Here is a 14458-nt window from a genome sequence, read left to right on the forward strand (position 1 = left end):
CCTGTTTCTTTACAACAGTTGGAGGTAAGGAATGGCAACCCCCTGGTCCGGTGACTGAACCATCATGTCACTATTAATTGCATCCACATGTTTAATGTCCTCGAGGTTCGGAATGACTCCTCCTGTCCTTGTGTGTAATAACACAAGAGTCCTTTATTATAAACTGCCTCGAGTGGCTACCCGGTCTCTTTGATTCCTACTTCGGTTAAGAACAAGATCCGACTTCTTGTATTGCCTAAATGACATCCGACAGTAGCGCACTCTGGTGTCAGATAACTCACGCATAAATATATTACACTGCATCAGTATCAGGGACGGAATGTCATCCCCCTCGTCGTGTGTAATCGGCTCGAGTGGTTGAATGGCCTCCTCCTCTTTCTGTACAACTGGTTCGTGGGTTTTGCAATCCATTCTCGTCATCTATGCAGCAGCTGCGAGCGACAGAACAGAGTTCTACTGTTCTTCCACTTGTCCTTTGCAAGTTTTTGAGCGGTTAATGGACTCAGCCTGTCAGAGGCTCGACGTCTTACTCCTGTTACTGTGCAAATGACCCAGTGCGCCCAGAGAATTCAGAGGAAAATTGGAGACTTTGTGTAACAGCAAGTGCAGGGGCCGCAGTTTCACATCTCTGAAGTATTGATTTGCTGCAAATTTGATTGTGCTGCCCAGGAAACATCAAATCCTGACCTAAAATCCGTCTCTGGTGGGACTCAAAGCCACAATTTTTGAATGCCTGATATTACGTTGACTAAAAGTCGATTTGTCTTATATTTCGCAGCGATCTTTGGACTGTTATAACAAATCAATCGTGCAGCTGCGATGGCCGAGTGGTTAAGGCGTTGGACTTGAAATCCAATGTGGCTTCCCCGCGCAGGTTCGAGCCCTGCTCGCAGCGATTCGAAAATAAATATTTTGCTCTTTGATTTGATCAATGGAATCTAATCGTACTTTTCTCCACTGCCTTTTATTACACTAATTGATGCGGAGCTGATGTTCGAATTGTCAACACTATTAATTTGCAGGCATTGATTAGTGATGGTTGGTTTGTTGGAAACTATTTGCAAAGATCAGTGAGAAATATACACAGGAAACAGAATGACAAAATACCTTTTAATAAAGAGCCCGGCACGGAAATCACCTTCAGCTAATGAGTGTGAACATGGTTTGGTTTTTAAAGTTGAACAACATTTTACAAAAGCACCAGCATGTTGTAGAGAGTCGAAATATATATATAGACTTAGGCATTAGGCACCTGCTGGATATTTAGAACTCACATAAGCTTAAATGGACACACACATAAAATGGCTGCCCAGGCATTATGGGAAATCAGGTAGTCAAACTGTGAACTGTTGAACGTTCACTGACCGAGCAATAACCCTGTGAGGCCCACTGTAGGAATGCCTGGGAAGGCAGAGATAAGAAGGAAGCCATCTCCTGTGAACAAGGCCATAAACCAATTAATTCCCCAGGAAGAAAGATAAGAGGGAAACCATTTGCTGTAAACAAGGCTACAAACCAATTATTTCTCCCAGATGAAAGAACTAGGGAGAGAACATATAAAGTCATCGATCAACCCAAATTGACAATGGTTCCCTGGTTACTAGGAGAATTCTATTGGATTAAAAAACCTATATGTAATCTATAATCGTTATGATTGGCTTGTGTCCAGCCGTGATGAGCTGTGTAACTGCAGTAAGCTGTTTTTTAACTGTTGTAAAACATATAAAGGTACATGTAACTCTTTGTTCTGGGAAGAGAAACCTGGATACGGTCCTGAGTTTTTCCTTCCCGCTGAGCGTAATAAAGCTGCTTCAGCATTGGAACCGACCCTGAGTGTTGAGTGATTCTTCAGAGAAAACACTAACGCTAACAATGGCGTAGTCGACGGGATTTCCCGGAGTCGCTGGACGCCCTTGGAAAAAAACCCGGGTGAGTATAAAAAACAATTTTTAAGTATAAAGGGTGCGGAAGGTGGAAGCTGGTTGATCGACATGAGGAGACGGTCTAATATCTCAAACGCCTAGCCTGAGCCTGAATTAAGAGGACTTTTGTCCCACGTGACGGCCAGGAACCAAGTAGGCGTAGGGAACACACTTAGACCGTGGGATCGTGATACCGAGAGACATCTTCCGGACCCAGTAGTGTAATTTGAAATACCCCCGGATAGAACCAAGCGGTGTACAGCGGCTAACGGAATCCAAACCTGTGAACAGGGTCGGACCAACAGGCTGAGCGGTGGTAGGTAGTCGTTAAGGATATGTAGAGCACTGCGGGAATTGCTTAAACGCGTTTTTAAGAATTGTATAAGTTTGTGCAACAGCAGAACTTGTGACCTGACAGTAGCCAAGAGACAGTTTACTACAAGTCGCGCTAGAAAGAAAGCGGACCGCTGAGAGTAGATTCCTAACGATACCAGTCCTACCCAGGAATGGCCATGAAAACAAGTAAACTCGAGTGGGGACCAGAAGGGTCGCTTACCCGCCACCTGGCGGAAAAACAAAAGAAGCTAATTGAAAAAATGATTAAAGCAGGGTGGAATCCTCAGGAATTAGTTATGTGAGGAATTATTTAGATAAAACTACGAATTCCCTGAAAGGTCATGGATCCAAAAATAGAGCCGGCCAAAACAAGAAGAGAGATTGTTGTAAATGTCTGATCATTGAGTGAGAAGTGTCTGTGTGATTTTTGACTGCAGAATGAATTTTTGTTTTATGTTTTCATGTTCCGAAAGCCTGGTTGGAAGAGGAATGCAAGTGTCTGTTTATTTTAGAAACAGAGTGAAAGTCTTTTTTAAACCCTTTGTAATGTTGTCCTGTATGTGGGAAGTTTTAAGACATTTAAGTTAGAAACGCAGGTGTGGATTTATTCGGATGATAAGTTACGGAGCTAGGAGAATAAACAAATAAAGAATAGGTTTGTTGAGCAAAATATTTATTTGACATGCTCACTTACTTGCCGAAAGAAAACATGCAATGATTGATTGGGTTGAAAGACATAAATTTAGTCTCGGAATGAGATAAAGAATGCTTTAAAAAAAAAGAGCTTCTAAAAAAAAAAAGTTTCAAATAAAGATTGAAATTACAAAGTTTGAATTGGGATTTTGAGATATTCAGAGAAGGCACAGGAAATACTGAGGTGGATTTAAAAAAAAAAGATTAAATTAAATCTGATCAGGTCAAACTCCTGGGCAAGTGGCGAGCTATCTGCGAAGGTGTAAAAGGAACTTTTGGAAAATGTTAAAAAACAGCAAGCTTTAGTAACGGCTTTGAAACTGGAGCATTTTGAGATAACGAAAGGCAGCACTCAAACTCTCAAAGCTGGTCTCCATTCCAGTTATGGAGAAAAAGAAAAAGATAAAGACGCCACTTTGAAAGTAAACAAATTAACAACTTTATGGAGTTACGAACCCTCCGTGTAAAATACAAAACCTAATTTGAAGAAAGAAAAAAAAAAAAAAGATGTAACGGACTAAATGGAAAAAGACATAACTTACTAAATACTAGTTGATGTTTGCTGTGAAAAAGATATTGGTTTAATTAGAAGAGGAAAAAAAAAAAATTGGAATAAGTAAAAAACACTCTACATGGATTCGAATTTTCAATTATGAAAAAGTTTCAATGCAGTTTGAAAAGATTTCCAAAATGTCCCGAACAGTCTAAACAAGCAGGAGGGTTTTGAAGATAACGAGGAGAAAGAGAGAAATAAAAAAAAAACAGAATTGAATTTCAGTAAACAAAATTGCTATTGTATGTGTGGTCTTGTTTTAAAACAATTTAAAAAAAAAATTCTTTGACAAGTACTTGAATTAGAAGTTAAGAAAACATTGGAGTTTACTCTAATGATTTATGCTGTTTAACGGATTCCTAATTTCGAAGCCAGTTTTGAAGGCACAAAGACTTTTTTTTTCAGATGATTACGTGAAGTCACGTAATGACATCAGGTCTTCTTACAAACCTGGAAAGGAGTTAACCCTTTCCATTGACAGCCGTTTTATACTGAACATTATTAATTTGGATTTCTTAATAGGGAAAAAAAGGACTCACCTAACAGAGGAAACAAAAATAAAAACAGAACTAGAATAATACTTGCCTGATACAATAAAGAAATAGATATTCAATAAAACAAATTGAAGAGTTAAAAGCTAAGATAAACAGGCTGGAAGAGATAACGGGACTAGACGGATAGTGCAGTGCGCAGCCATAGCACCATCACCTCTGGCAATAGAGCCAATGTACCCCACGGTGGGTAGGTGTAGTCCACAAACCCAACCTAACGGTAAAGCAGACAGCGATGTTTGGAGGAATAGCTTTGGCCTTGGTCATAATAGGAGTTTGGGTAATATTTAAGTGGGTAAAGACACGGGCGCACGCCCTACAGATTCAGCTCGAAATGGTTCGATTATAACCTTGTCCTTCTGATTTTGCAGGGTGACAGGGACACTCGTAGAGCAAAAAAACTTAACCCCTGGTGACGACCAGGCCGTCTGTTTAAAATTACAGATAATACTTACCGGAATGGGAATACGAAAGGCGCTACTCGTAATATGGATAGCCCTGCGACATGCACGTACCCTGGGCAACACCGACGGACAGCAGAGCACGCTGGAAATAAACAACTATATGAACTATGGAGTCTTGTTTAATTTAACGGACGGAATGTGCATCCCAGCAACCAAGGACTGGAGCAAGGACAGGACTTATTTTAATGCATGGTTACAAGTGAATCCTAATAAGAATCCTAATAAGAATAAGAGTATGTGTACAGTGCTCCACGGGTATAAGGAGCAGATGCATTAAACGGAGGGATGTCAAAAGGCCTGATGAATGTACTTTCGGCATAATTTGCGCGCCTCCGGGACAATCCCAGCAATCAGTCATCCGCAAGAAGGGAATGGGGCTGTGTGGGTATTACGAGGAGGCGGGGGCGGCTGCAATATAATTGTATGTATGTTTCTCACCCCCTCCGACACCGCGCCCCATAAGAATCACTACATTGCCCGAAGAACTGCCTTGTCCCATAACTACTAAGGGACCAGAAAATGGGATTGCAATGTACAACGAAGGGGAATTATTGTATGATAATGTTAAACATGAAATTGTGCCTGTTCTGATCAATATTTCAGGCATCCAGATGCCGGAATATTGTACCGAACAGTCAAGGAAGATGTACAATGTATTAAGTAAAGTCGTAATGCAGCAGGCTGCCGATGCCATGGGTGCCAGTAAGTTCCGGGGACAGGGGTTAGCACCCAGGGTGAAGAGGGAAATAGTAAATGATGTTGCTACCGTTTTCAATACAGGAACCTCCGTAGTGAACTCGATAGACATACAAGGGCTAAATGAGAGGGTAGAACAGCTTAAAGGGGTGATGAAGGGGTTATTGGAGAGGGTGGAGCAAAACCAGGAAGACCAGGCCAACCTAGGAAAGGAGGGGGCCGAAATCCAGTTGGATGGCATCTCAGTCCTGGAAGCTCACGCTAAAACCATCAATCACCTCATTGATAGAGAACAAGAAGATACAATAAAGCAAAGACAGGGGCAACTCTGTCATGCTTATGGTCTGTGGATGGTGGGACAGATCCGCCACAACCTCAACCAGATCCAACGCGGGGAGGTACCCGATTGGATAGACAGTTCACATTTAGCTCAGTTGGCGAACCAAAGGGGGACACTGGATAATTGTACTCTGAAGGGACTGACCCGAGTATACCCCGCAATTCCAGATTGCCAGATGGGTAGGACTACCGGGATAGGGATAGTCCTGTTGATCCCCATAGCAACGCCGGACTCAGGGCCGTTCCCCTTATACCAACTAGAGAATATCGGAGTAATACGGGAAAATGTCTCCATACGCTACTACCTGACCACCACCTCTGCCGTTCGTCGAAACAACATACTTACCGGGATTTCCCTAGCAGATTGCAAGCAAAGGGGGGAAATCACAGTATGCCCTCACCCGGTGGGCCGAGGGGAGCTAGACGAGTGCGGGTTTAACCGAACCAATGGGTGTGTACTAGAAATAGTGCCCGCACACATGCACTTCGCGAGGGCAGGCTACGGAGGGAGGGGAAGATACTGCGTCTCTACTACTGAGCGTTCATACCAGTATAATGACCTGCAGTGCCCTATACCGCAGCCAAACTTTTGCTTTACACCACTACGACCTGTCGCGATCGGGCAAGCGCATATCACCCAGGTTAGGCGCCGGAAGTCCGAAGTTATTGAAGTAACTAATCAGCTCCATGATCATTTGCAGGATTATGACGAGCCAGAGCAGGTCCCTATCCCACATCTAACCGAAGTATTACGGGAGTTGAGGCTCAGAGTGGGTCAATCTGTAAAACTCTATCACCAGCTACAAACTAAAATCAAAGAAGATACCGAGGTAGACTTACAAAGTCAGAGTTGGTGGAGAAAGGTCTGGGACTGGGGAATAAATGTGAACATCCACCCATGGATTCGAATTATTTCACACACACTGGTCGGAATACAATTAATCTTAGCAATAACATGGGGCGTGATGGCCTGCCAGGTATGCAGGCGCCACAAACGGCAGAAACGGACCAATCACCGTTCCCTGGATATTAAACAAGTCTGTTTGATAAGGGGACGGGAGGAGCTAGCCTTTGTTAATTTGATTTGAGCAACCGGAACTCCTGAAACCGCGTGACTGGCCAGCACGTTGAGGCAAGGAATACCGGGCCGTGCACAAATATCAGATAAAGGCAGTATTTCGGTTAAAAGGGGACTAGGGCTAGTCCCTTTACCGAAAGGGGGGAATTGTTGTAGAGAGTCGAAATATATATATAGACTTAGGCATTAGGCACCTGCTGGATATTTAGAACTCACATAAGCTTAAATGGACACACACATAAAATGGCTGCCCAGGCATTATGGGAAATCAGGTAGTCAAACTGTGAACTGTTGAACGTTCACTGACCGAGCAATAACCCTGTGAGGCCCACTGTAGGAATGCCTGGGAAGGCAGAGATAAGAAGGAAGCCATCTCCTGTGAACAAGGCCATAAACCAATTAATTCCCCAGGAAGAAAGATAAGAGGGAAACCATTTGCTGTAAACAAGGCTACAAACCAATTATTTCTCCCAGATGAAAGAACTAGGGAGAGAACATATAAAGTCATCGATCAACCCAAATTGACAATGGTTCCCTGGTTACTAGGAGAATTCTATTGGATTAAAAAACCTATATGTAATCTATAATCGTTATGATTGGCTTGTGTCCAGCCGTGATGAGCTGTGTAACTGCAGTAAGCTGTTTTTTAACTGTTGTAAAACATATAAAGGTACATGTAACTCTTTGTTCTGGGAAGAGAAACCTGGATACGGTCCTGAGTTTTTCCTTCCCGCTGAGCGTAATAAAGCTGCTTCAGCATTGGAACCGACCCTGAGTGTTGAGTGATTCTTCAGAGAAAACACTAACGCTAACACAGCACAAGCCTCAAATCTGCAATTTTCTGATAACATTAGGGTTTGCACCAAAGTGAGACGCCTCAGCCAAATTGCCACGCGCTCGCTGCAGTTCAGAGCAGCGTAATGGTGAGAATGAGAGATTACACACCGGTATGTATTTATTGCTGTTTGATATTTTCCACTGCAGACCAATCACCGGCAGTGAGCCATTCTGTGATTGAAATACGAGACGTGGTAACGCCGCGGATGATATGCAAACGTCCATTAAATGCTGCAAACACGCCGCAGGTCCATGAGCTTTTTGCAGAACTAATGTTTTGCAGCATTGCTTCAATGTATTGCAAGGTCCCATGTGAGATGTTTTCCGAAATGTTTAAGCTGCTATAAAATACTGTCACCTTACCACGAAGAATAAAATAAATAGCCAGTACGTGAATAAAACCCGCTACTTTGGCATGGTTCGCATCAGGCTCCAAAAATAGAGCTCGCCCGCCTTATTAAAATGCACTTTTTTCAGACGCTGTGAAAGAAAAAAAACTTTCATTTCTACGGCGACTATCACCTCAGGATTTCCCAAAGCAGTTCGCAGCAAATTAAGTACATCTAAATTGTGGTCACTGTTGTCATGTAGGAAATGCAAAAAATGACAGCATGGAAGGAGGATATTTCAGCCCATCGTGCAGGTGCCGGCCGACCAAGACCTTCCCAGCCTGAATCCCACTTTCCAGCTCGATGTCCGCTCTGCAGGTTACTGCAATTTGAAATGCTCATGCAAGTATTTTTAAATTTAATGAGGGTTCCTGCCGCTACCAGCCAATCAGGCAGCGAGCTTCAGACTCCCACGACAAACCCATAGCTTGTCGCAACAGCTGAACTTCCCCAATAACATTAAATATATTTCCCGTGGTTGTTAACCACTCTGCCAAGCGAAACAAGTCCTTCCTACCCACTCTTTTTTGGTCTCTGATAATTTTATACACCTAAATAAGGTCTCGCCTCAGCGTCCTCTGTTCAACAGCAAACAGAACATCATTTCCAATCTTTCCTTAAAGCAAAATGCTCCAGTCCAGGCAACATTCTTGTAATCTCCTCTGCACCCTTTCCAGTGCAATCACATATTTCCTGAAATGTGGTGACCATAACTAAACACAGTACTGCAGCTGTTTTATACAGTTCAAGTATAACCTCCTTGCTCTTGTATTCAATGCCGTGAGAAATATAGTGAAATATTCAACATGCCTTTTGAACCACATGATCTACCTGGACTGCTACGTTCAGGAATCTGTGCACCTGCACTCCGCAGTCCCTTTTTCCCCCTACATATTTCAGCATCGTACTAATTAATGTTTATTACCTTGCCTTGTTAGACCTCCTCAAATACATTACCTCACAATTATCCGAATTGAATTATTTGCTGACATGTCAATCCCGCCATCCCGGCCATCAGTCTGGTGAACCTTCGCTGCACTCCTTCAATTGCAAGAATGTCCTTCCTCAAGTTAGGAGACCGAAACTCTACACAATACTCCAGGTGCGGCCTCACCAAGGCCCTGTTCAACTTTAGTAACACCTCCCTGCCCCTCTACTCAAATCCCCTCGCTATGAAGGCCAACATGTCATTTGCTTTCTCAACTGCCTGCTCTACCTGCATGCCAACCTTCAGTGACTGATGCACCCAGGTGTCTTTGCACCTCCCATTTTCCTAATCTGTTACCATTCAGATAATAGTCTGTCTCTCTGTTTTTACAAACAAAGTGGTTAAGCTCACATTTATCCATATTATACTTCATCAGCCAGGTCTTTTCCCACTCACCTATCCTATCCACGTCAGTCTGCTGCCTCATAGCATACTCCTTGCTGCTCAAACTGCCACCCAACTTATTGTTATCCGCGAACTTGGAGATACGACATTTAATCTCCTCGTCTAAATCATTAATGTACAATGTAATCATCTGTGGCCCCATCACAGAAACTTGTGGTACCCCACGAGTCACTGCCTGCTATACTGAAAAGTACCCATTTAATCCTACTCTTTGCTTCCTGTCTGCAACCAGTTCTCAATCCACGTCAGCACACTACTCCCAGTCCAAGTGCTTCAACTGTGCACATTAATCTCTTGTGTGGGATCTTGTCGAAAGCCTTTTGAAAGTCCAAATATACCACATCAACTGGTTCCCCCTTATCCACTCTGCTGGAAACATCCTCAAAAAATTCCAGAAAATTTGTCAAGCATGATTTCCCTTTCACAAATCCATGCTGACTTGGACCTATTATGTCATCTCTTTCCAAATACGCTGCTGTGACATCCTTAATAATTGATTCCATCATTTTGCCGACGACCGATGTCAGGCTGACCGATCTATAAATCACTGTTTTCTCTTTCCCTCATTTTTTAAAAAGTGTGGTTACTTTGGTACTCTATAGAAACTGATCCAGAGTCTATGGAATGTTGGAAAATGACTGTCAATGTATCCGTTGTTTCCAAGGCCACCTCTTTAAGTACTCTGGGATGCAGACCATCAGGCCCTGGGGATGTATCAGCCTTCAATCACGTCAATTTCCCCAACACAATTTCCTGAAGAATAAGGATTTCCCTCAGTTCCTCCTTCTTACCAGACCCTCTGACACCTTTTATATCCGGAAGGTTTTTGTGTCCTCCTTAATGGATACAGAACCAAAGTACTTGTTCAATTGGTCTGCCATTTCTTTGTTACCAGTTATGACTTCCCCTGATTCTGATTGCTGCGGACCTACGTTTGTCTTTATGAATCGTTTTCACTTTACATTACTATAGGAGCTGTTGCAGTACATGTCAATGTTGCCTGCAAGCTTCTTCTCCTACTCTATTTTTCCTGCCCTAATCAAATCCTTTGTCCGCCTCTTCTGAGTTCTAAATATCTCCCAGTTCCCGGGTATGCTGATATTTCGGGCAATTTTTATGCCACTTACTCCGCTTTGATACTATCCTTGATTTCCATTAATAGCCACGGTTGAGCCACCTTCCCTGTATTATTGTTTTTGCCAGACAGGGATGTACAATTGTTGGAGTTCCTCCACGCGGTCCCTAAATGTCTGCCGTTGCCCATCCATTGTCAACCCTGAAGTTTCATTCTCCAATCTAACCTAGCCAATTCAGGCCTCATGCCTTCGAAGTTACCCTTCTTTATGTTCTGGACAATGGTCTCTGAATTAACTGTTTCCTTCTTCATTAAAATACAGAATTCCACCATATTATGGTCACTCTTCCCCAAGGGGTCTCGCACAATGAGATTGCTCATCAATCCTCTCTTATAGAAACATAGAAACAGAGAAAATAGGTGCATGAGTAGGCCATTCGGCCCTTCTAGCATGCACCACCATTCAATGGGTTCATGGCTAAACATGTAACTTCAGTACCCCATTCATGCTTTCTCACCATACCCCTTGATTCCCCTAGAAGTAAGGACTTCATCTAACTCCTTTTTGGATACATTTAGTGAAATGGCCTCAAAAACTTTCTGTGGTAGAGAATTCTACATGTTCACCACTCTTTGGGTGAAGAAATTGCTCCTCATCTCGGTCCTAAATGGCTTCGCCCTTATCCTTAGACTGTGTCCCCTGGTTCTGGAGTTCCCCAACATTGGGAACATTCTTCCTGCATCTAACCTGTCTAAACCTGTCAGAATTTTAAACTTTTCTATGAGGTCCCCTCTCATTCTTCTGAACTCCAGTGAATACAAGCCCAGTTGATCCAATCTTTCTTGATAGGTCAGTCCCGCCATTCCGGGAATCAGTCTGATGAACCTTCGCTGCACTCCCTCAATAGCAAGAATGTCCTTCCTCAGGTTAGGAGACCAAAACTGTACACAATACTCCAGGTGTGGCTTTACCAAGGCCCTGTATAAATGTAGCAACACCTCCCTGCCCCTGTATTCAAATCCCATCGCTATGAAGGCCAACATGCCATTTGCTTTCTTAACCGCCTGCTGTACCTGCATATAAACTTTCAATGACTGATGTACCATGACACCCAGGTCTCGTTGCACCTCCCATTTTCCTAATCTGTCACCATTCAGATAATAGTCTGTCTCTGTTTTACCACCAAAGTGGATAACCTCACATTTATCCACATGATACTTCATCTGCCATGCATTTGCCCACTCACCTAATCTATCCAAGTCGCTCTGCAGCCTCACAGCATCCTCCTCGCAGCTCACACTGCCACCCAACTTAATGTCATCCGCAAATTTGCAGACACTACATTTAATCCCCTCGTCTAAATCATTAATGTACAGAGTAAACAGCTGTGGCCCCAGCACAGAACATTGCGGTACCACATTAGTCACTGCCTGCCATTCTGAAAAATCCCCATTTACTGCGACTCTTTGCTTCCTGTCTGACAACCAGTTCTCAATCCATTTCAGCACACTGCCCCTTATCCCATGTGCTTTAACTTTGCACATTAATCTCTTGTGTGGGACCTTGTCGAAAGCCTTCTGAAAGTCCAAATATACCACATCAACTGGTTCTCCCTTGTCCACTCTACTGGAAACATCCTCAAAAAATTCCAGAAGATTTATCAAGCATGATTTCCCTTTCACAAATCCATGCCGACTTGGACCTATCATATCACCTCTTTCCAAATGCACTGTTATGACATCCTTAATAATTGATTCCATAATTTTACCCACTACCGATGTCAGGCTGACCGGTCTATAATTCCCTGTTTTCTCCCTCCATCCTCTCTTAAAAAGTGGGTTTACATTGGCTACCCTCCACTCCATAGGAACTGATCCAGAATCAATGGAATGTTGGAAAATGACTGTCAATGCATCCACTATTTCCAATGCCACCTCCTTAAGTACTCTGGGATGCAGTCCATCAGGCCATGGGGATTTATCGGCCTTCAATCCCATCAATTTCCCAAACACAATTTCCCGACTAATAAGGATTTCCCTCGGTTCTTCCTGCTTACTAGACCCTCCTACCCCTTTTATATCCAGAAGGTTGTTTGTGTCCTACTCAGTGAATACCGAATCAAAGTACTTGTTCAATTGGTACGCTATTTCTTTGTTCCCCGTTATGACTTCCCCTGATTCTGACTGCAGGGGTCCTACGTTTGTCTTTACTAACCTTTTTCTCTTTACATATCTATAGAAACTTTTGCAATCCGTCTTTATGTTCCCTGCAAGCTTCTTCTCGTACTCCATTTTCCCTGCCCTACTCAAACCCTTTGTCCTCCTCTGCTGAGTTCTAAATTTCACCCAGTCCCAGGATTCGCTGCTATTTCTGGCCAATTTGTATGCCACTTCCTTGGCTTTAATACTATCCCTGATTTCCCTTGATAGCCACGGTTGAGCCATCTTCCCTTTTTTATTTTTACGCCAGACAGGAATGTACAATTGTTGTAGTTCATCCATGCGGTCTCAAAATGTCTGCCATTGCCCATTCACAGTCAACCCCTTCAATATCATTCGCCAATCTATCCTAGCCAATTCACGCCTCATACCTTCAAAGTTACCCTTCTTTAAGTTCTGGAGCATGGTCTCTGATTTAACTGTTTCATTCTCCAACCTAATGCAGAATTCCACCATATTATGGTCACTCTTCCCCAAGGGGCCTCGCCCAACGAGATTGCTAATTAATCCTCTCTCATTACACAACACCCAGTCTAAGATGGCCTCCCCCCCAAGTTGGTTCCTCGACATATTGGTCTAAAAAACATCCCTTATGCACTCCAGGAAATCCTGCTCCAACGTATTGCTTCCAGTTTGGTGAACGCAATCTATGTGCACATTAAAGTCACCCATTATAACTGCTGCACCTTTATTGCACCCACCCCTAATTTCATGTTTGATGCCCTCCCCAACATCACTACTACTGTTTGGAGGTCTGTACACAACTCCCACGAACGTTTTTTGCCCTTTGGTATTCTGCAGCTCTACCCATATAGATTCCACATCATCCAAGTAATGTCTTTCCTTACAATTGCATTATTTCCTCTTTAACCAGCAACGCCACCGCGCCTCCTTTTCCTTTCTGTTTATCCTTCCTCAATGCTGAGTACCCTTGGATGTTGACTTCCAAGCCTTTGTCATCCTGGAGCGATGTCTCCATGGTGCCAACCACATCGTATCCGTTAACTGCTATCTGCATCGGTAATTCGTCCACCTCATTCCGAATACTCCTCGCATTGAGGCTCAGAGCCTTAAGGCTTGCCTTTTTAACACACTTTCACACTTTAGAACTTTGCTGCAAAGTGGCCCTTTTTGTCTTTTGCCTTGTGTTTCTCTGCCCTCCACTTTTACACATCTCCTTTCTGTCTGTTAAAAGGGTGTAAAAAAGCAAGCGTGAAGGCTTTGTGTCTTAATGCAAGGAGTATCCGCAATAAAGTGGATGAATTAACTGTGCAAATAGATGTTAACAAATTATGATGTGATTGGGATTACGGAGACGTGGCTCCAGGATAATCAGGGCTGGGAACTCAACATCCAGGGGTATTCAACATTCAGTAAGGATAGAATAAAAGGAAAAGGAGGTGGGGTAGCATTGCTGGTTAAAGAGGAGATTAATGCAATAGTTAGGAAAGACATTAGCTTGGATGATGTGGAATCTATATGGGTAGAGCTGCAGAACACTAAAGGGCAAAAATCGTTAGTGGGAGTTGTGTGCAGACCTCCACACAGTAGTAGTGATGTTGGGGAGGGCATCAAACAGGAAATTAGGAGCAGTAAAGGTGCAGCAGTTATAATGGGTGACTTTAATATGCATATAGATAGGGTTAGCCAAACTGGAAGCAATATGGTGGAGGAAGATTTCCTGGAGTGCATAAGGGATGGTTTTCTAGACCAATATGTCAAGGAACCAACTAAGGGGGTGGCCATCTTAGACTGGGTGTTGTGTAATGAGAGAGGATTAATTAGCAATCTCATTGTCCGAGGCCCCTTGGCGAAGAGTGACCATAATATGGTGGAATTCTGCATTAGGATGGAGAATGAAACAGTTAATTCAGTGACCATGGTCCAGAACTTAAAGAAGGGTAACTTTGAA

The 14458-nt window shown here is 43.2% G+C and overlaps 1 non-coding gene across 1 annotated transcript; it reads left to right on the forward strand.

The window, feature by feature from the left end:
* Positions 1–813: 813 nt before the first annotated feature.
* trnas-uga (transfer RNA serine (anticodon UGA)) lies at positions 814–895 on the forward strand. The gene has a single exon. It is a non-coding gene; the product is annotated as a tRNA-Ser (tRNA).
* Positions 896–14458: the final 13563 nt, after the last annotated feature.

Source organism: Pristiophorus japonicus, unplaced genomic scaffold (assembly GCF_044704955.1).
Source record: "Pristiophorus japonicus isolate sPriJap1 unplaced genomic scaffold, sPriJap1.hap1 HAP1_SCAFFOLD_70, whole genome shotgun sequence".
Lineage (NCBI taxonomy): Eukaryota > Metazoa > Chordata > Chondrichthyes > Pristiophoridae > Pristiophorus > Pristiophorus japonicus.